The sequence below is a fragment of the Vicugna pacos genome, chromosome 35, assembly GCF_048564905.1.
Source record: "Vicugna pacos chromosome 35, VicPac4, whole genome shotgun sequence".
Classification (NCBI taxonomy): Eukaryota; Metazoa; Chordata; class Mammalia; order Artiodactyla; family Camelidae; genus Vicugna; species Vicugna pacos.
The window spans coordinates 21,764,793-21,785,398 of NC_133021.1; the positions used below are offsets into that span (position 1 = coordinate 21,764,793).

General features: G+C 39.3%; 1 protein-coding gene and 1 pseudogene across 2 annotated transcripts in view; one reads left to right on the forward strand and one right to left on the reverse strand.

Annotated features, from left to right (window-relative positions):
- GPR158 (G protein-coupled receptor 158) overlaps positions 1-20,606 on the forward strand; it is a 298,552-nt gene that overhangs the window by 206,424 nt on the left and 71,522 nt on the right. The gene's annotated exons all lie outside the window — the stretch shown is intronic.
- On the reverse strand, positions 4,702-5,843 carry LOC102525461 (PSME3-interacting protein pseudogene; annotated as a pseudogene). The gene has a single exon (XR_012067300.1). The product of XR_012067300.1 is annotated as a PSME3-interacting protein pseudogene (transcript).

A 20,606-nucleotide genomic window follows, 5' to 3' on the forward strand; every position in this document is an offset into this window, starting at 1 on the left:
GCTCATCTGTCGCTGGGCATCTTCTCAGTTCTTCCTCAGGAAGATCTTTTTTATTTCTGTCCCTTTGTATTTGAGAAAAGTGAATCCATGATTCAGTTCCAGAAAAGGCTTTATGATGACATCCTGAAAACATTCAGAAATGGAGTCCTGCATTCAGGGTGCTCAACCTCAGGGATGAGGAAAAAGAAGAGAATGGGAGGCGGGGAGGAGATTCTCCCTCATGTTAATACTGTTCATGAAATTGGTATGGAAGTATTAGTATTACAGAACAACTAAGCATTATGCTGCAGTATTCCTGTGTTCTGTCTGGGTTTGTAGTTGCGTTCCTGTGTTTCACTATTATAAGCAACAGCAGAAGGGATCAGCTTAATGATCATGAGAGCTGACGTTTATTGCGTGATTTTCCATCCTCTGTACCACATTATATATCCTAAGTGCTTTCTGTGTGTTATCTTATGTCTGATGTATCTTTGCATCCCCCAGTGTGTAGCATAGTGCTGGCATATGGTAAGAATCCAATAAATGATTTTCCCAGTTACTTGTAAACAAGGCATTAAACATGCCAACAATGCAGAGCTTCAACATGACAAAAAGATGACTGCCCCATAATATGATATAAAAGGCTCTGACAGAACCATATTAGCAAATATGTCTCCGTAGTTGGCATGCTAATAAAATTAGAACTGTTTCTCAACTTTCTAGAGACATGTGATTAAATTGTGTTATAGCAGTTGTTTCCTGAAAAGCTTAATACACTAACTAGTGAACGCCTTATCTCTTAGTATTCACCTATGTGGTCAGTCAGTCTTCACAGTGTAACAGTTAAGAGCATGGACTGTGGAGCTACAGTAACTGTGTGACCTTAGGTTAGCCCTTTAACCTCTCCAGACCTCCATTATGTCATATGGGGATAATAAAGGTATCTTTGGACGATTTTATGCGTGCAGGATGCTTAGAATAGTGCCTGACACACATCACGAGTGTGTAAGTGTTAGTTAACAGAGTAGCATATCCTGAAGCAGTGGTTCTCCAACTTTACAAGCATCAGAATCACATAGGGCTTGTTAAATCCTGGATTACTGGGCCCCTCCCCTGAGTTTCGGATTCACTAAATCTGGGGTAGGGTCAGAGAATTACATTGCAAATAAGTTCCGAAGGGGCTCCCATGCTACTGGTTCTTGGTCCCTGAGCCACACTTTGAAAACCTTTGGCCAACAGTAGTGCTTTTCAAACTAGGTGTGGTGAAAGAATGGTTATTTTTCACTTGCTTGTTTTGTTTATTCTAATCTGTCATAGACAAATTCTGTGGTAAAATACAATAAATATGAATTACTAGGAAAGTAAAATGAAAAAAAAGGTATTCTTTCATTTTCCAGTTGATTTTATTTTCAGAGAAATGCAAATTTTTTGTTCATACCTTCAAAACGGGAGAAAATTCATACAGGAAATCAAGTGAATGTGTACCTTTATGTTTCACGTTAGGCTAGTCCCTTCTGCTATTTCAGCAATACTTTCTATTACCCTCTTCCAAATGGAGAGCAAGACATAATGTATTCACAAACTCCTGGGATTAAGATATAGATATTTTTGGGTGCTCTTTTTCTGCCCAGCACAACAGTCATCAAAAGTTCAGATTCCAACCCTGATCCAACTAGAGCTACTACAAGTCTTTGAGGCACTCTGATATCCAAAACCTGATTTTATTTATCTATTTTTCAAAGCCTGGTTTTAAATGTAATCAGCCTCTGAAACGAACAAACAATTCTGTATTTTATTGCCTCTGCTATGAATTTGCCCTTCAGGCAGGTGTGCTCTGTGTAGGGATTAATTTACTTCATCATAATTCCTTGCCAAAATCATTTAAAACTTCGCAAATGAACTACTTATTATTTATGACTTATATGATTGATTTCTTGAATATGCGTAAGCATATTTGACTGTCCTTTATGATTGGATTACCACATTCTGTTGATTCTTATTTTGTGGTTGGCTTTATTCCTTTGATAACTATGTAAGTTTAAAAAGCTAAAGCTCTTAACTGTTCTTAGAAACAATAACCAGTACATATATGCTAACTAAAAAAAAATGTGCAGTATATTGTATATGTGTATTTACATGCAATATAGTGTATATATACAGTCAAATTGTAACAGATTCTACCTAATAAAACTGAAAAGTGAAAAGAAAATTAGCAGAGTTCCTATTAAATCCTGGGCCCTCAGTCCCTCAACGCCAGCCATCTGTTGGACCTGCACAGTGGATCCCGACTAGGAACGTGCCTGTGTTTTCCGGGTTTTCTCACAGTCTCACCCCACCCATTTTATTCATGCAAAGTTACTGCCTGGCTTTCAGTACAATGTTTGATTTTGCTGAAAGTTTTGACAATAAAAAGGAAAAACATCCCTCTTCTGACACCTACTTAAAATTCCAGTTCAAAAGAATAAAACTGCATTTAAATTAATGAAAATAAGGAAGCCTCCCATATGCTCCATGTTCCCAAAGTAAAATAAACAAGCTGAACAAAAATTTAAAGAGGTAGTGCATAATTGTGACTATTTTAAAACTCACAAGGTAGATAACAAAAAGTAAGGTGCTGTTAGGATTAGATAGGTGTCAGAATCAGGATTAGCTGCAGGTACCAAGGAATATAAGAATAGAAGCTCTAAAAAGCTAAGCTTTCCCATAAAGAGAAGTATGGAAGTGACTAGTTCAAAGCTAAATTGCATTTCACAGTTACAGAATCCTGGGTGATTTATTCCCTCTGTCCCTTCCAACCATCACATCTTTTCCAAGGAAGCAGGCAAAAAGAAATGGGGAAGAGGGAGGGAATACTTAAATAATAAGTCAGAATTTAATTACATGGTCACTCGTAGCTTCAGAGAAGTCCGGGAAACAGTCTTTTATCTGGGTAGCCATGTGCTTAACTGAAAACCTGGGTGAAGGAAGTGATGTCTGTGGTGAGGTCTCTTCTCCGTTATGCGTGTGGTTTTTATTTTCATCTAATTGCTGATTTATATTTTCTGCATTTCTTTAATGCATATGTATATATGTAATCTTTAGCAAAAGAAAATAAAGGAAAAGAAGTCCTGTCTCTGACTCTGCCTAGCCATGACTTTTGGGGAGAGAACAAAATTTGCTGAGGTACTGATTATGCAACTCACAGTACAGACTTCATCTGGTGGAAAACTGCCTGTCATTATTAATTGTAATCTTTATATAGCTCTTCCTTCTTGCTTCTTTCACTTGCTTGGAAAGAAAGTAATTATGTAATACATGTGATTCAGACAGGAAAGAATGTCCTTATTTAATTTATGGGGCTATTAGATAACTACAAAAGAGGGACTCACCTAAGATGGATTTTCTCCTATGGGTTTTCTGTTGACAGCTCGATTCCTTTTAGGGTGCGCTAATTTCAATGGCTCAAAACTCTTTGGAAGTTATTTTAAGCTATAGTGTAGGCACACTAAGTATGTTAAATCCGGGGGGGGGGGGACTGTAGTTTTACTCTAAGCTTCATTTCCTTAGCTATGAGGGTTTTTTTTGTTTGGTTGGTTGGTTTTTTTAAGAAAGCAATATTGCCACGAATTGATTTCGATGTATAACAAAATGTGTAGAATTTCTTTGAATTGAGAGGAGAAAAGAAGACAGGAACCTTTGTTGGCGTGACATCCTAGTTAAAAGGAAAAATAATGAAACAAAACAAAATTTTCCTCCCAAGTGGCTTTTCTAAAATAAAACCAGGTAATTATCTATTGAAATCTCTGTCTATCTAGAAATTAGCAGTATCTCAAATGAGAAGAGTTGCTAAAGAAATTTGTTTAAGGTAGCTTCTCAAAACTCAGGAAATTTTATCTGGATTATGGTTGGAAACAACTTTTGGCAACTGGTGGTTGTCATTGTATATATTTAGCCTTTGCTTCTATTTTTGTGTACATTCCACACATCGAGATTTTCTTCAGTCACTAAGTAGATGGCAGTGATAAGGTTTCATAATGTATAGAGTGCTGGTAGGAATTTTAAAACGACTGAGAGGACGTATTTGGAGAAGCCATTTACAAATTAAATTCATAGATATTATGGAGCACTGAATGAGGTATGGCATTTTCAAAGAGTTCAAGGGTTTCACACTACAGTGCCTGTTTGAATCATGGTTACTTTTGAATCATGGTTGCTCCCTCCTCCTCACCTCTACCTGCACCTATCCTCTTCACCTGTTTAACTTTTCTTTTTTTGTTGTTTTGTTGTTGTTTTCTTTGTTTGTTTTTGTTTTGTTTTGTTTTGTGGGGGTTTTTTGTGGTTTAGAATCTTTACTTAGTCACAGAACATCAAGAATCAGTTAGTTCCAGGGCAACGCGCCATTCCATCCCTTGGGTCCTTCTCTCCCGCCACATGCTCTACAACGCAGTATAACCAAACAGCGCATTCATCTAGAATAGAAAGTTTAAATAATATCTGTCCAATAACTGCCCTTGCTTCTTTCTGATGTTGGGAAAGAAAAACAAACAAACAAACAAACAAAAAAACAAAAAAGAAAGCAACCAAACCCAAACCCTTTCTAAGCCAGCTAGTGCCTATCTTCCCACAGCATTTTTAGGGGAATTTCTGCTCACCCTATTTCATCAGTGAGGACAGAGGCCATGGGACAGGTCTGGGCCTCTGTACAGGTTGGAAAGAGAAACCAAACAATTTGGGCCACAAGTAGATTCTCGCACATTTTTAGATGAGGTTAAAAACATCACGGTGTGCACAGGGAGCAGGGAAAGGAGTTTTCTGAGGGCAGAAGAGCCTGGAGGCAGAATAAATAAACTGTCCGGTCTACTTTTGGGGCGGGGCTCCTTGAGGTAAGGACAGAGGAGCTAGGGGCCCTCGAGGAAGGTGTTGGTTCGGAAGATGGAGGAGACGATCTTGCCGGTGGCGTTGATGGTACCCTCGCTGTCTGAGCTGGACTCAGAGTCGCTGCTCCCGGAGTAGGCGCCCAAGCCTGGGAGGATGCCAATGCAGACAGCGGCGGAGGGGCAGTGGATGGAGGGACCGCTCAGGGATGTGCTTCCAGGAGACACGCAGGGTGGGGCTTCTTGATTCTTGTCATCTGGGTCAGGGTCCGATTTCAGTCTTTTCACACTGTTGCCACTCTCTGAGCTCTTAGGCTTCACAGCTCCTGCCAACAGCTTTGCCTGCGAGAACTTGTACTTGGTTTCTTTGGGTTTCACAGTCACTTTCTTCTCCACTTCTTTCTTGTTTTCTGGAGAAATTCCAACCTTTTTGAGATTACTTCTGTATTCCTTTAGTTCTTTCAGTTCTTCCTCTCTTTGCTGCTTTTCTGTTAGTTCCTGCTGCCAAGAAACCTCATCAAGGAAGTTGGTCTCATCTTCATCTAAGCCTCTTACCGTGTTTTTGAATTTGAACTGTTCCTCATACTCCTGCTGCTTCCTGTCTTTCTGTTCCTGTAGCTTTTCATACAGAGACCAAGGGTCATAAACCTCCCCTGGGCATTCTTCAGGATCTTCAGGTTTCCGAACTTTCTCCCATTCTTCTTGCCTCCTTTTGCACCGTTCATCTAGCTCTGCCTCAGACACAAACCTCTTTTTGATGACAAGGTTACCGTCATCCCCTCCATCCATAATGGATCAATCAATCATATGACCCAGGAATCCCGCTCCTGGGCACACATCCAGAAGGAACCCCACTCCAGAATGACACCCACACCCCAACGTTCACAGCAGCACCACCCACAATAGCCAAGACATGGAAACAGCCCAAACGTCCATCAACAGATGACTGGACAAAGAAGATGTGGCACATCCATACAATGGAACACTACCCAGCCACAAAAACCGACAACACAGTGCCATTTACAGCAACATGGATGCTCCTGGAGAACGTTATTTGTAAAGAGCAGTCTGAAGTAACCTGGCTGTCTAGGCATCTACCAGCGTGCAGAAGGCGAGGCCCCCTCACCTCGGCAGTGCCCACCCCAAACTGCCACTGCAAAGGCCGCTCCCTCTTTGGGAAAAAGAGAAAGAAAGAAGGAAAAAGAAAAAAAAGAGAGATAGAAAATAGCCTTTGCTTTTATATTTCTTTTGACCCTTCAGGGCTTCCTGTTCCTCACCACCACAACAAAGTTCCCTGTTTAACTTTTCATTATCCTTCAGGTCACAACTTAAATTTCAGGTTCCCGGGGCGAGACTTCCTTAAACTGCTCCCTTCAGTCACCTTTTCTTTCTTCACCCATCCCCACTTCACTCCTATATGCAAACAAGGCACCATTTAAAAATAGTGGAGAGAGGAAAGAGTCTTCAGTGAATGCTAGAGACAAGGACTTATATGTGGAGGAAATAAAATTAGATCCTTACCTCACACCACACACACACACACATACACTCAGAGAACATCCAGATAAATTGGAGATATAAATTTGAAAAAATTTTAAATTAGCCTTTCAGGAAAAAATACAGAAGACTATCTTTGTGACCTTGAAAAGACTTCTTGACTAGTACACAAAAAGCAAAAACCATAAAGGCAGATTTTTATCATCAAAATTGAGAACTTCTGTGTGAAGAAATAAATAGAGACAAGGTAAAGTAAATCAAAAGAAAATTTATATAAGAAGAAACACAAGTGGGCAATATATATGTATAGATGCCCAACCTTAAGTGCAATTAAGGAAATGCAAATGGAAATAGAGATACCACTTCACATTCATCCACTGTATGGATATGTGGAAACTGAAACCAAAATTCTCACTTGTTGTATTTGTATGCACAGCCACTTTAGAATGCAAATTGTCAGTGTTTATACAAATTTAAAATATATGTACATTTTTGCATGTGTAGATGTAAAATTATATATGATGTACAGCCCCAAAATACTATTTCTAAATATATACTTTAGAGAAAGACTCACACTTGCTTAAAAGTGGACATGTTTAAGAATGTTCTCAGTGAAAATTTGTGGAGGATGCCTTAAATGTTCACCAACTTGGAAAAGAAAATAAGTATGTGTTCATTTTAGAAACTTTGAAAACCAAAGAAAAGCATGAAGAATTGAGCTTTGTGAAGTTCAAGGTAGATTTTTCAGTATGGATGTGTAAGATATGTGCTGTGTGCGTGTGTGTGAAAAATGATCATGATTCAATTATTTTAAATTAGCTTTTCTATAAACCCTTATAGCAGGGACCAAATATCATTCACCAAATATTTGTGTGTTGTTTTACATTTCCCATTCTCCCCTTGAGGTAAGTTTGAGAGCCATATGAGCAGATGGGACAATGAAATGTGCACACTGACTTGTAAAATGGATTGAGCCAGTGTGTCCCCTTTACCTTTCTCTTTCTCTGCTGAGGCAGTTTCGGAGGACGTAGTTCCTACATGAGGTGGCTGCAGGATGGAGGGCTGCCTGAGGCAAATGGACTTTGCATGAGTGAGATGTAGCCTTTGTTTAAGTTACTGGCCTTCTGAGTTTGTTTCTGGAGCTTAGCCTCATTGAATGTTGACTAATAACTATCTCCAAATAAATACACATTTCTCAAAAATTGTTGAGATAAATTATCATTTATCATTCACTGTAACCCACCTAGATTCTCCCTGCATCCGTAAAAGTACTCAGATTTATTCTCTAAATTTTAAATGTGATTTTAATGTTTATTATTATTATCAAAGGTAAGAATTGAAGATAAATAGAAAGATAATAAAAATTACCCATAATTCTATGACAAGGAAACTTGTTGACAGTTTCATCATTATCTTGCCTTCCTAAATATATATTTGTTCTTCATATCACTGAAAAACATTCTATTTAATAACTGTTTACCTTACCATTATGTGGATGGACCAAAATGCATTTACAAGTCACCACATGTTAGACATTTATGTGGTTTCCTGTATTTATCATTACAAGTTGTGCTATGAAGACCATCCTTGAATCAAAAACACTGTTCAAACAGAAGAGAGGATGGTGAATTTCTTCTATTAAACACTATTCCTTGCTGACAGACTTTCCTCCACCACTTCTGGCTTCTTCAGTGGCACCGTTTTTTAATTCTGTCGCATGTGGTTTAGGACATATGACTGTTAAAATGCATTGCTCATCATCTATTGTGAGTATGTTGTAAATAATGAAAGAGTTATTCCTTCTAGTCCGCGCCCTTTTCATCCTTTGGTCTTAGATTAAATACTATCTTGAAAAGAAAAGTAGTTTCCTATTTGGACTCTAAGCTCTCTCCTTATGCTCAAATCCAAAACATCACAGACTTTTTGACTAGGCTTCATCTGCATATGGCCAAGGCTTTTTGAACATTTAGTGGAAAAAGAGACTAGAGCAATAAATGGAGACATTTCACCTGAAGGGTGAAAATGAAATTTATCATAGTGGGCTGATTTTATTGGCCTTGTAACAAATGATAAATAATTCAACCTATTTAATCAATGAAAAATGAGTTTTTTCTACTTTGATACTAACAATATTCATTATCCAGTATGGTAAATTTGTGTTTAGAAGGCTTGTTTTCCTAAATTTTCCTTTCTATTTTTTTAATATTGGAAAATAATTTATCATATTTGAGTAAAATTTAGCATTTACAAAGAGTGAAATCACAGTTGACTCCAAAGACCTTCATGTGCAGAACTGCAACTTAAGAGAAAGCCATATCTCCTAGTATATTTTTTAAGAAATTATTGACATACAGCCCTTTTACAAAAAGAGAAATTTGGTGTGTGTTCATTGTTGAATCATTGATGCCTTTGTTCGGGCCTCACTGAAGAGCCGGACTTGGAGAGGTCCCCTAGTATAGGGCCAACTTAAATACAATTGCAGGGAAGCCCTGTGCTCTCCTCCCCTCTGGTCTGACTTCAGCATTACTCACTCAATCCCTCTTCCTTTTACATAACCCAGTGCCATTCTGTTCAAGCCAAGCTTATCTCTGCACCTCTCAGATAAGCCCCAGGCTGCTCTCTGTAAATGTCACTCCTATAAGAAGATTGTTTTAGGGTGCTTTCTGGAAGAATTGGTTTTTAAAGGGTTCACTGACTGAATGTACTCTGAAGGATAGTTTGAGTTGGGGGCTATTTTTTTTTTAACCTCTCAGGAGAACACCTGGAGACAGAGCAGGTAGCCCATCATTGACTCAGGAAACTCACTGGACTTGTTCGGTGGATAAGCATGGAGTGAAACGGGTCTGATAGATGCAGTCTGCAGTGTCTGATGCAGGCAGCCGGGTTTGGGGACCACATCTGTTGCAGGTTGTCAGCAACTTTACTGGGAAATTATTCAAGCAACGTCAACCATGTAGACTAGTGAATTAAACACCTATAATATAACTAATAATCTGAATCTCAAGGCTATGAAAATTATTTTTGTGACAGTTTGGGCAGCTTCAGATTGTTTTGTCAGAGCTGATAATGTAGATGACCTTTGAGGGCTTTCTTCTTTATTTACAAAAGGGTTTATGGGATGATTTTGTAGTTACCTGTTTATTGTGCTTAATATTTTCTTCAGAACTTCATGAATAGCTGCCTATGGTGTTTAAATAAGTTCTAAATGACTGCATTTAAAATTTAAATCATTTAAACATGTAGCATAGGAGCAAATGTCATTTAACTGCTATACATGATTCAGTTACAACAAATTCATCCGTTATAAAGTCGCAAAAGTGTTGCATACCAGAGAAGCAGGCTGACTTCTACACCTGGGGTCCTCAGTAGTCCCTACGCTAACCTGAGGGAAAGAGGAGGGAGAGAGAAGCCAAGAATAAAATCTACCGAGATACCATATGGTAGCGGGTGGAGTCCCTGGTATATGTAATTGTATTGCTAAATAGTATTTGTTGACACAGTGTAAATCAACATACGAAGATAACTCACTGATCTCTATTATGAACTAATTTTAATTCAGATACTTGTTCGCTAACATCTAAGTGGATTGATTTTTTTTCTGATCATAAATTTTTATGCTGCATTTAGAAATTTATTAAATGTAAAGCTGTATGACACAAATTCAGATCACTCATATTCTATCACTCAGAGGTAACTATTGTAGCATAATCATACATTTTGGTCACTATTAGTTTTGTCTAAGTGGGAAAATTAGATCTTACTGTAAATAGTGTTATCTTTTTTGTTTATTCATTTACCTATGTCATTAAGTACTCACCAGCATTATACTTTATAACAGTTCCATAGAAGTTTGACTATATGTATGTGCTATAGTAACAACATTTATTTAGCTACTCCTAGACTTTTAGTTTCTCCTTTTTTTTAATGTTTCAGTTTATTTAAACCACTCCATAGTGAAGTACTTTATATATGACTATTTGAATCTAATTGTTTCTATACAGTATGTCGCTCTATGCATGGATTAAAGAATACAAACTCTTTCGTGTTTAAAAATGTAAACATTTTTAAATGAATTTACTATTTTAAAATAATTTCTATTTATTTATTTATTTATTTATTTATTTAAAGAATAACTTATTTATTTTCTATTTATTCATAATGGCCAAAAACCGGAAACAACCTTGATGTTCACCAACATGAGCATATTGACACTCAAAAGTATATACTGTACAATTTCACTTACATGAAACGTCAGGAAGTACAAATCTAATTCACAGTAATGGAAAGCAGTGGTTGCTTGGAGCCAAAGGTGACAGGTGAGAATTGACTAACTATAGAAAATTTAGGAAGTATAGACAAGCAAAGAGAAGGAAGTTATCTCACCATTTAGAGATTTGTATAGCATACCTTTTTAGATAATGTAAGTACATGAGGACCAAATTCTATTTAATGAGGTTTATTTATTGACTAAGCAGGCAAGATCTCATGAGTAACACTACTGCTTTTGCTATTCTTGAGATGATTTTAAGCTGTCATTCTTTTCCGATGTTAAAAAAAAATGTTTTAATATCGTGCATTGCTGTGTCATTCGACAGTAAGGAGAAATTGCCAAATGATCATGAATTGTATATTAACTGAGTCTTTTTCCTGTTAATTGATTTTGCAGCTTTGATCTCCACTGCATATTACCAAAAAATAAAAAAGTGGAGATTGTCTAAAATGGTTAGCAACCTGCTTATAAAATTATTAATATGCATTTAAATGAAACATTAACATCCTTTTCCTTCCTTCAGCTGAGGAATTTTCCACACTTCATTAGGTCCCATTAATGATCTTAGAGCAGGGCCTCTCATCCCTGGCCCTACTGACATGCTGTAGGGTGCTGCCCTGTGCATTTTGGGATGTTTGGCAGCATCCGTGGCCTAACTAGATATCAGTAACACCCCAGCCCCGGTTGTGACAACCAAAAATGCCTCCAGATATTGCCAAACATCCTTTGAGGGAGCAAAATCACTCCTGGTTGAAAACCACTGACTTAAGGATAATCCAGCACTTTATTGTATTATCAATATTTCCTTTATTACACTTGTCTCTCCTTCAATCATGTGAGTATTCTTTTGATTATTAGGCTCTGGTCTTTCTGTCCTGCTGTGATTTCAGATTAGTGAGGCAGACTTTGACAGGCCTTGGCTGTCATATGTCCGTATGCACCCAAGTTACTTATGAACATCAACTAAGCTAAGGCACCCTTTGGAATGCCACTGTCTAGGACCGTGAAAAATGGAGAGACACTTTGCAGATATTGACACAGGAAAATGTGGGGCGAGAAGATGTCCATGTCCCAGGTCTCGGTTGAGTCCCTGGGATGTGTCCCGCCAAGTGTGGAGAACTTGCAATTTGATGAAAGGGAAGGTTTAACTGTTTTGAAACAAGAGGTGATATTATCAGAGAAATATTTTAGTCAGTATCAGCTTGTAGACAGATTAAAAAAAAATATACGGTTGGCCCTTGAACAGCACCAGAGTTTAGGGGCACCGACTGTCAGCGCAGTTGAAAAATCTGCATATAATCAACCCCCTCTGTACCAAGGTCCTCCTCATTTGTGGTTCCTCATCCACTGATTGAAATAATCGTGGATCCTGTAGCACTGTAATATTTACTGCTGAAAAAAATCCAGGTATAAGTGGATCCATGCAGTTCAAACCTGTATTGTTGAAGAGTCAACCACACATAAAGTATTCAAAAGATAGGGCCCATCTGCAGCAACATGAATGGACATAGAGATCGTCATTCTAAGTGAAGTAAGCCAGAAAGAGAAAGAAAAATAACATATGACATCACTCACATTTGGAATCTAAAAAAAGAAGAAAACAGGACACTAATGAACTCATCTACAAAATAGAAATGGACTTGCAGACATAGTAAACAATCTTATGGTTACCAGGGGAAAGGGGGTGGGAAGGGATAAATTTGGGAGTTTGAGATTTGCAAATGTTAGCCACTATATTTAAAAGCAGATTTAAAAAAAAAAACCCAAATTTCGTCTGTATAGCACAGGGAACTGTATTCAATATCTTGTAATAACCTTTAATAGAAAAGAATATGAAAATGATTATTTGTATGTATATGCATGACTGGGACATTATGCTGTACACCAGAAATTGATACACTGTAACTGATTATACTTCGATTGAAAAAAAAAAAGATAGGGCCCATAAGGAGAGAGCTTCTGTTCCAGGAACTTGTTAATTTATTTTTTCATCCTTTCATCCCTCCAAAAACATTTATTAAGCAAATACTCTATGCTGTGTGCTAAGCAAGGTAAATTACATGGTAAAGAAGGGAGACATGGTCCCTGCCATCATGGAGTTTAGATTCCAAAGGAAGAAGACAAACATAGATTTAATTTTTTATGAGAACTGTTAAAAAAACAGAAAGAGAGTACTCTTCTACTATTCTGTTGAACGCCAGTGCTGAAAGAGATCTTTTAATTTCATCTTAAATATGTCATGAAGTATCTGTTTTAATATTAGCAGTATCACTCAATCTTGTTAAATTTAACTTTGCTGGTTTCAGTGTTGAAGTATAGCTTTATTTAATCTTGGACCAGCTTAACATTTTGGAAATAACATTTCAAAATACCCATTTGAAGGAGGAAAGAAAGTATAAGGAGAGAGAGAAGTAGTTTTTTGTTTGTTTGTTTTTAATGTATGTATGGTCTGTTACAATGTGTCAGTTTCTGGTAGACAGCACAATGTCCCAGTCAAGAGAAGTTTTGGGTTTTTTTACTTTTGTTTAACATATTATATATGCAGAAAAGTACACATATCATAAAGGTGCAGCTTGATTAATCTTCACAAACTGAAAACAACAAAACATGATCAGCTCTCGCAAAACATCCCTTAGTTTCCTTCTGTTACAGCCTTCCCTGCCTGCTAGTGTAATCACCATCCCAGCTTCTTTCAGCCATGGATTCATTCAGTTTGCCTCCGTGTGCGTCATATATAAATAAAGGCGTTTGTTACATAGAGAATTTTGAAGGAAGCCAAGAAGGCACATTGGGTTCTATATCCAGAGCTTTCTGTAGTTCAGTGATTCTTAAACTTGGTCACACACACACTGGAAACAACTAGGAGATTTGAAGATTACTCACATCTGAATCCCACCCAAAGAGGTACTTCATGTATTTGGCATAAGGTAAGGCCTGGGCAACAGCAGCTGAAAAGCTCTCCGGGTGATTCTAACGTGCACTGAACGTTGAGCATAACTAGTGTCAACGTGTTGAAAGTAAAACCATAGATGTTTACATAATACTGGCACTAGCTTTAAGCCTAACTGACTAATATTTGTAAACCTGGGCTCTCTGTGTCTAGAGTTTAGGTTGTGGTGTGGCAGAAGAAGTAGATATTACATGTGACTAACAACCCTCCCACGATCTGTCACCTGGGCAGCAAACCACTTTTGAATTTGGGACTGCGTGGGAGGTAAATCGGTTTGCCTTGCTTTAGAACAGCCTCTGCTTATAAGATGTTGGAATGTCACAAGCACCAGATTGCAGAACTGTCAGATTTGTGTCAAAAGGCATTACATCCTGGCACTGAGACTGGAGAGCAGTGACTCATTTGCCTGAGAGCTTTAGGGACCCCTGGAAGCCTTCGGGGCCTGGTGATGGCCCTGGGAGCTGGGGGTGATTTTCTTCTCAGAGATTTTCTTCTCAGAGGAAGCCCTCAGGGGGACTAAGATATTTCAGACTTGGAGGAACACAGAGTTGAGCTCTCAGGAATTCGGGTAAGTGGGAAGTGCCGAAGCATCTGAATTCTATGAAAGTATTTTCATTTTAGCCTGAAAATTGACTCAGCAGCAAGCTGATAAAACTGAATATATTTCATGTCTTTTTCTTCATTTGTTCCCAAAAGTTTTTTGAGGTTAGTAAAATTTTGAAAGGATTTTATCTTACAAATGATAACTTGCAAATTTCAAAAGCCTGGAAGAGGTTCTTTATGATTCATTGAAAGGACAATTTACCTTCCCTGAAATACAGTGGGACCTTCAGTTCCGAACCCAGAGGCTCCAATCCATTTTGCAAGTCTCCTTATGAATGCTTCTCACCCCGTCCTACCCACCCCCAACTTTAGAAGAGCTGGTGCTGTTCCTTATCACCCTGGGATGTCTTTACACCATGGTGATAATATTGACCCCCAGCCATTGAAGAGCCTGGGCTGTTCCTGCCCGTTTTCTGAAGATCCTGTGTTGTTTGTTTCTTCCCTTTGTGCATTTCCTGTGGTCTGAACTAGCTATCTATTTGCTTTTTGAGGACAGAGCAGTTCATGAGAGACAAGACCCCTGCTCTCAAGGATCTTATATGCTAGTAGAAGAGACAGAAAATAATGTTGGCTAATAAACAGATAAGGATTTCAGAGACCTCTCTACGAAGAGGCATGTGAGACGAGACTCAGATGAAGAGAAGGAGCCGTTTTAGTGAACACCCACAGCCACAGCATTCTAGGCCAAAAAAAAAAAAAAGGTGAGTGAAAAAACCTTGAGGAAGGAATAGGCTTTGACATGTTTGAGGATCAAAAAGAAGCTGGGAGTGGCTGAAGCGCAGTGAGGATGGGAGGAGCTCGGGAGGTAGACAGGCTAAGTCAAGGAGTTAGGATTGTATCCTAAATTCAGTGGGAAGCATTTGAATCCAGCAAAGGATGGCTGGATTCACTTGATTTGAATTGAGCATACAATGAACGGATTTTGTTTAATAAAGTGGAATGAATCCATTTTTTTTCTCAGATCAGACATTTGTGGCTTTTCTTGCCACCTCCCTGTTCACCTCAGGAGTATTAGTACCATTATCTCAGAGGAAGATATGAGAGAGACCTGTGGCTGGATTCTTGCCCTTCACCTTGGTGGCAGTGGAGCTAGTGGTCTGTGGTAATCATTACTTTAATTGAATTTGATTTGCTGAGAGCTTGAGATTTCTTTGAAAACCTACATTTTATAAAATTACATTCTCTATGTACTGCAGATAAATATGGAAAGAAGCGCTGGTGTGAGACCTTCATTGACTTTTAGAATGATATTTGCTTTTCATTTGACAGTCTACTTTGACTTTTTCAAAATACCTGGGGATCATTCCATGCCTTTTGGCAGGAAAAAACAGGAAGAAATGAAAGCACGGGCTGGATGCCTATCACTTTTAAATCCTGAAAAAAAAATCAGACAGGACCCTTATTAAGTTACTGTAGAATGTAACACATATAACCTTTACACAGTGGTTTATTTGAGATGATCAATCTTAAACGATCGAGTTTTTATTTATTTGTTTGGTATTAAAGCATAAAAGCTGGCGGATTTTTTTCTGGATGTTTCCTTTGTTGACACACAGAACTGTTTGGTCTTACACTGAAGCAGATGCATGCATTTAAATCTTGGAGAGGCATACACAGTGTGAAGTGACTGATAAATGAACAGGGCTTACAACTGCAAAGTTAATGCACATGGTAGCTTATTGGCATATAAATTAAAATGCTGCAAGGTGGAAGAATGGAAGAAAAAATGAGGTTGCTGTGTGAGATCAAATTAATTTGGGAATCATTTGGACATTTTATTCCCCTGAGAACAGTTTGCTTGGGGATCTCCAGCTGTGTCTGGCATCAGGCCACATTCACACTGAAGGAAAACGTGCTTTAAGACTTGAAGTTACCCAGCACGCAATGGTTTCAGTCTGTCGTGCGCATAAATAAATGGATGTTTTACAGAAATCATTTCTGGTAGGAAGTGGAAGCCGGAAAGGGCCGGAGGAAGAGCGATAGTGCAGACCTGCCTGGGGCAAACTGGGCTGGAGACATGCCCCACTCACAGCACAGAATGAAAAAGTCAGGGCTGCTCTGGGGAGAGAATTGATAAGGAAGAGAGGGGAGATTAGCACCAGGAAGTCGGGGGCTCCTCACAGCGGTGCCGCACCAGGCAACCCCGTGACGGAGCACGGCATCCATCTTGCTCATCCTCCAAGTCTCTGCTCAGATGTCACTCTTCCCAGGGACGTTTCCTGATCATCTTACCAAAACCTCTCCTTCCATGATTTTCTATCACTGAACCTAGTTTTGTTTTCCTTGATGACAATTTGAAATTATTTCTTTATCTGTGTGTTTATGTAGGTATTATCTCTCTCCCTTACTAAATTAACCACAGTTTGCAAGACAGGGCAGCATCCTGTTTTCTTTGCCAGGGTTTTCCCAGCCGTGCATTCGCGTTCGGCACTAACTCTGCCTGGCAGACAGTTAGGCAGGTAAGAAGTGTTGAATGGATATACAGAGCCTGGAGGAAAATAATCCAATATCAGCTGTGGATGGGATTCTAGCCCACGCACGTTAGTCTTGGGGGTGCGGCTCTGGTCAGGGTGCACGCAGAGAGATGTTCCACACTCAGACGGAGGAGAGCAGACATTAACTTGCAGAAGATCAGGTGGGTGAGGGTGCCCGACACCACCTCATCCATCCCCCTGATGTCCTGTGACACAGACTAAGGAAATCATAGCTCCCCTCCCAGTGTGGTGAGAGCAGGACCCACTGTGAAAGAAGCTCTCCAACTCACAGGGCTGATACCTAGCAGAGCCAGGATCTGAAGCCCAAGGCCAGGCCCTGTGTTCCCTTCCACGTCATCTCCTGACACTGTGCTCCATATCCCAGGTGTCCCAGCAGCTGTGAGCTCTTCCTTCCCTGCACCAGTACCAGAGACTTGTCCCTACGTTCTGTAACGCTTCAGCCTCCAAAGCCAACCTGATGGCTCCCCCGAATACCACAGGAGCCGCTGCATCACACACCCTTTGCCCTGGAAGATTTCCATTTCTGATGACTGCTTCTTGCAGCGAGACAGTCGAGCCTGGGAATAGTCCCAAAGAAGGAATGCCTGAGTCTAAGACTATTTTAAGCTTCCCCTAAGACGGAGATAAGCTTATATAACCTCAGAACCGTCATGATTTTCAAAGCTTACTGCAGAGCAGGTTAAAGTAGGTGTAGCCAACATGCTTCCACAATGAACTACCCCCCCCCCAGGACCCTTGGAAGGGAGGATAATTCTACCATGCACCAAGCACCTACCGTGTGTGAGACACTTTATGTAGATTATCCCACATAAGGTGAACCAAGGTAAGTGTGGGATCCAGCCACATCTCTGAGTGATGTTTTAATTAAGCACCACATTTATAAAGTTGCCCTGTTGTGATCGAGAGTCAAGGTGGGACCACTTTGCAGTCTGCTAGTTCTCCAAATGCTCAAAATAAGCTGGCTTGTTTTTCCTGTCCCCAACGGGCAACGATGCCATAGTTGACAGGCTTCTAGTGTTGAGGGACTAGCCTGCAAAAAGTACGACATGCAGACCAGGAGGCCGAGAGGTGCTAACTTCCAAGCACATGGTCTACAGCTGGGGCCACCTCTGCTGCCGAGGAAATGGACTATGAGTTCATCTCAAGCAAGGAAAGGCCTTGATTTATATTTACATTTTTTTAAGATACTTTTACCTCCTTGTGCCTTTCGCATGTAAAGGGCTGTGACATTTATCACATTCCTTCCATCGATATGGCCAAAATTATAAACAGGTCGTATGTTGACTGGTAACTTTCCCATAGAATTACCAAAAAATTCTAGAACAAATTCCCAAGGCAGCTTTAAAAAAAAAATTTTTTTTTCAGCTGTGGATAGTGTTATCAAAAGGGCAAAGCTTTTCTTCTTTGATAAAAAGTTTCAGGGCCAGTAATTTTAAAACACATGGTCTGAATTCATGAGTGTCTAACTTCATAGTTGTGGAAAAAATCTACACCATATAATATCAGAGTTTAATTCAGTCTTATTTTAACATTAAGCAAAAATCCCAACCTTTATTATAGATATCTGAGTATCTACAGACTTGTGGCTCTTTGTAACAGATTCTGTACTGTTGAGCAGAGAAAACTCCAAATAAGAGTCAGTCCCAGGCATTTGCCACAGGCAGAGGAGTTTAACTCACTTCCTAAAGTAAAACCCCTACTCTGTTAGTGTCAGGAGAGCACTATCTGGGTAATTCTATTTCTTTCAACTTCCTCATGACTTGCGAAACTCTGCACAAATAGACAGGCTGTGATCTCTGCCTGGAATTACTGTCCACTGCTTGTCATGTGGCTGAAGTTCAGTTCTCTGTCCTGCCTTCTGGCCTCCTTTACCCAGAGGACCCTCCCTCACTGTTGTCTCCTACCTTTGCATGCTGTCTGCCTCATCAGTAACATTTAAAATAATTGATCATTAGTACTATTTTATTGACTTATTTATGGATCTCTTCTTCATTTGGTTTCAAATCCACGAGTTCAGGGACTGCATATTTTTACTTACTAGTATATTGTTCTTTTCTTGGCACAGTACCTGTCACATAAACTCAAATATTTGTTGAATAAATGAGTGAATGAAGAGCTGAGTAAATGAACGAGTGTGATAGAGTGGTCAACCAAGTCTCTCTGCCTTTTCCTAAATATACTGAGCCCCCAACTTGACTTTCTTTTATCCTCATTAGATCCAGGAAATGTACTGCTTTAGTTCTGTGGCCCAAGAAGAGACCCCGGTCTCAGCCTTGCCTGGTTTCTTACTTTCTAACCCTGGGCCAGCTTTCACATGGAGAACACCACCTTATACAGTCCCTCATCTAGGAGATGCCTCTAACTCCTTATCACCTTCAGAGTCAGGACCAACAACAGCAAACCTCAACTCTGTGGCCATCTAGGGCATTCCTACTGAGTTCTGCATTTTCAACTAGTTTCTGTTAATCCCGTTACTCCTCAAGAGAGAGACCAGAGCGTGGCAGGGTTTAGACAGTAACAGATCCCCTGTTTTCAAAGAGCTCTGAAAATTTATTTGGATCCTGTTTTCAAGGAAATTATATGCCCACTTTTTTATAAAGAGAGATCTCCCAACAGAGATATAGCTTCCTTATTCCTGTAACACTGTTGAGGATAATGCCAATTTTCATCTAATTCTCCTTGGCTTTAGTAATGAGATATAGGAGTTGGGGAAAAATGAAAGATTAGAAAAGAGATCTGGATTTGACTTGGCCTAAATGGAAACTGGAACAGTTTAATTCAATTCACTATAAATTTCAAAAGGCTAATATACAATTTACCACTTATATACAAATTTTAAAACTCACAATATGAGGTTATATATTATTTATAGATACATATAAATGGAACAGAAGTAGAAAAAATGCCCTGGATGCATATACATCAAATTCATTTTAGTGCTTGCCTCTGGAGAAGGTAGGAGACAGTGGAACTACGGAGGGGAATTAAGAAGCTTCTATTTGGTTATCTAAAAGCCAAAAGCAAAGAATCACAAAACTATACATGTTTATTATTAATTTGTGTGGTGTGCAGATATCAAGGTTCTATTATTCTCAGTCAACTTCTGTATTTTTAAAAGACTGTTCAGAAAATAATAAGATAAAGTTGTATTGAAAGAGTCCTGTCAAGATCTAAGCTGAGCTTAAGGGAGCTGAGCTGCCAGGTGTCAAAATAGCTGATTAAGGCCACAAGGCAAAATAAAAGTAGCAGTCGAGCCTTTCAGCACTCACGGCAATAGCATCAGCAAGAGGCTGACACAGAGCAAGTGCTGGCGTCCCCACTGTTCCATTGTCTCCCATGGAAATGGCATCAGGAAAGGGGCAGATGGGTCAGCACAGGTGTGGGGAATCGTCTCACTGCAGAAGGAGCCCCAGACAAAAGGCCCTGGCAGTTTTGTGGACCCAGAGGCCAGGGGAAGAACTAGGAATGGAAAAGTACTCAGTACTGAGTCAGAGTGGAGAAAAACGACTTCAAGGTCTTCCAATTAGGAGACCTCAGGGTGGAGGTACCTGTGCTAAGGATGCATGTATGAGTCAGAGCATGGCTGGCCGGAAGGCCAGAGCCCTTGCCTATAAATTCCTGGAGACTGTAATACGTCACAGTTGTGCATGTAACTCACATTATGAAGCTAGCATACCCTGATACCCGAACCCGATAAAATCCAAGGTAATAGAGTACATAAACAGCTGCCTTCATGAAGGTATATTCAAAATTCCCTAACAAAATAATAGCAAATTAGATCTATAAATAAATAAAAGTGATAATACATTGTGGCCAAGTGGTGTTTATCTCAGAAACTCAAGGTTAGGTTAATATGTTTTTAAAATATCAAATAATATAATTCATCACATTAACAGGATAAAGGAAGAAATTCATATGATCATCCCAAATGACAGAAAAAGCATCTGACAAAATTCAGC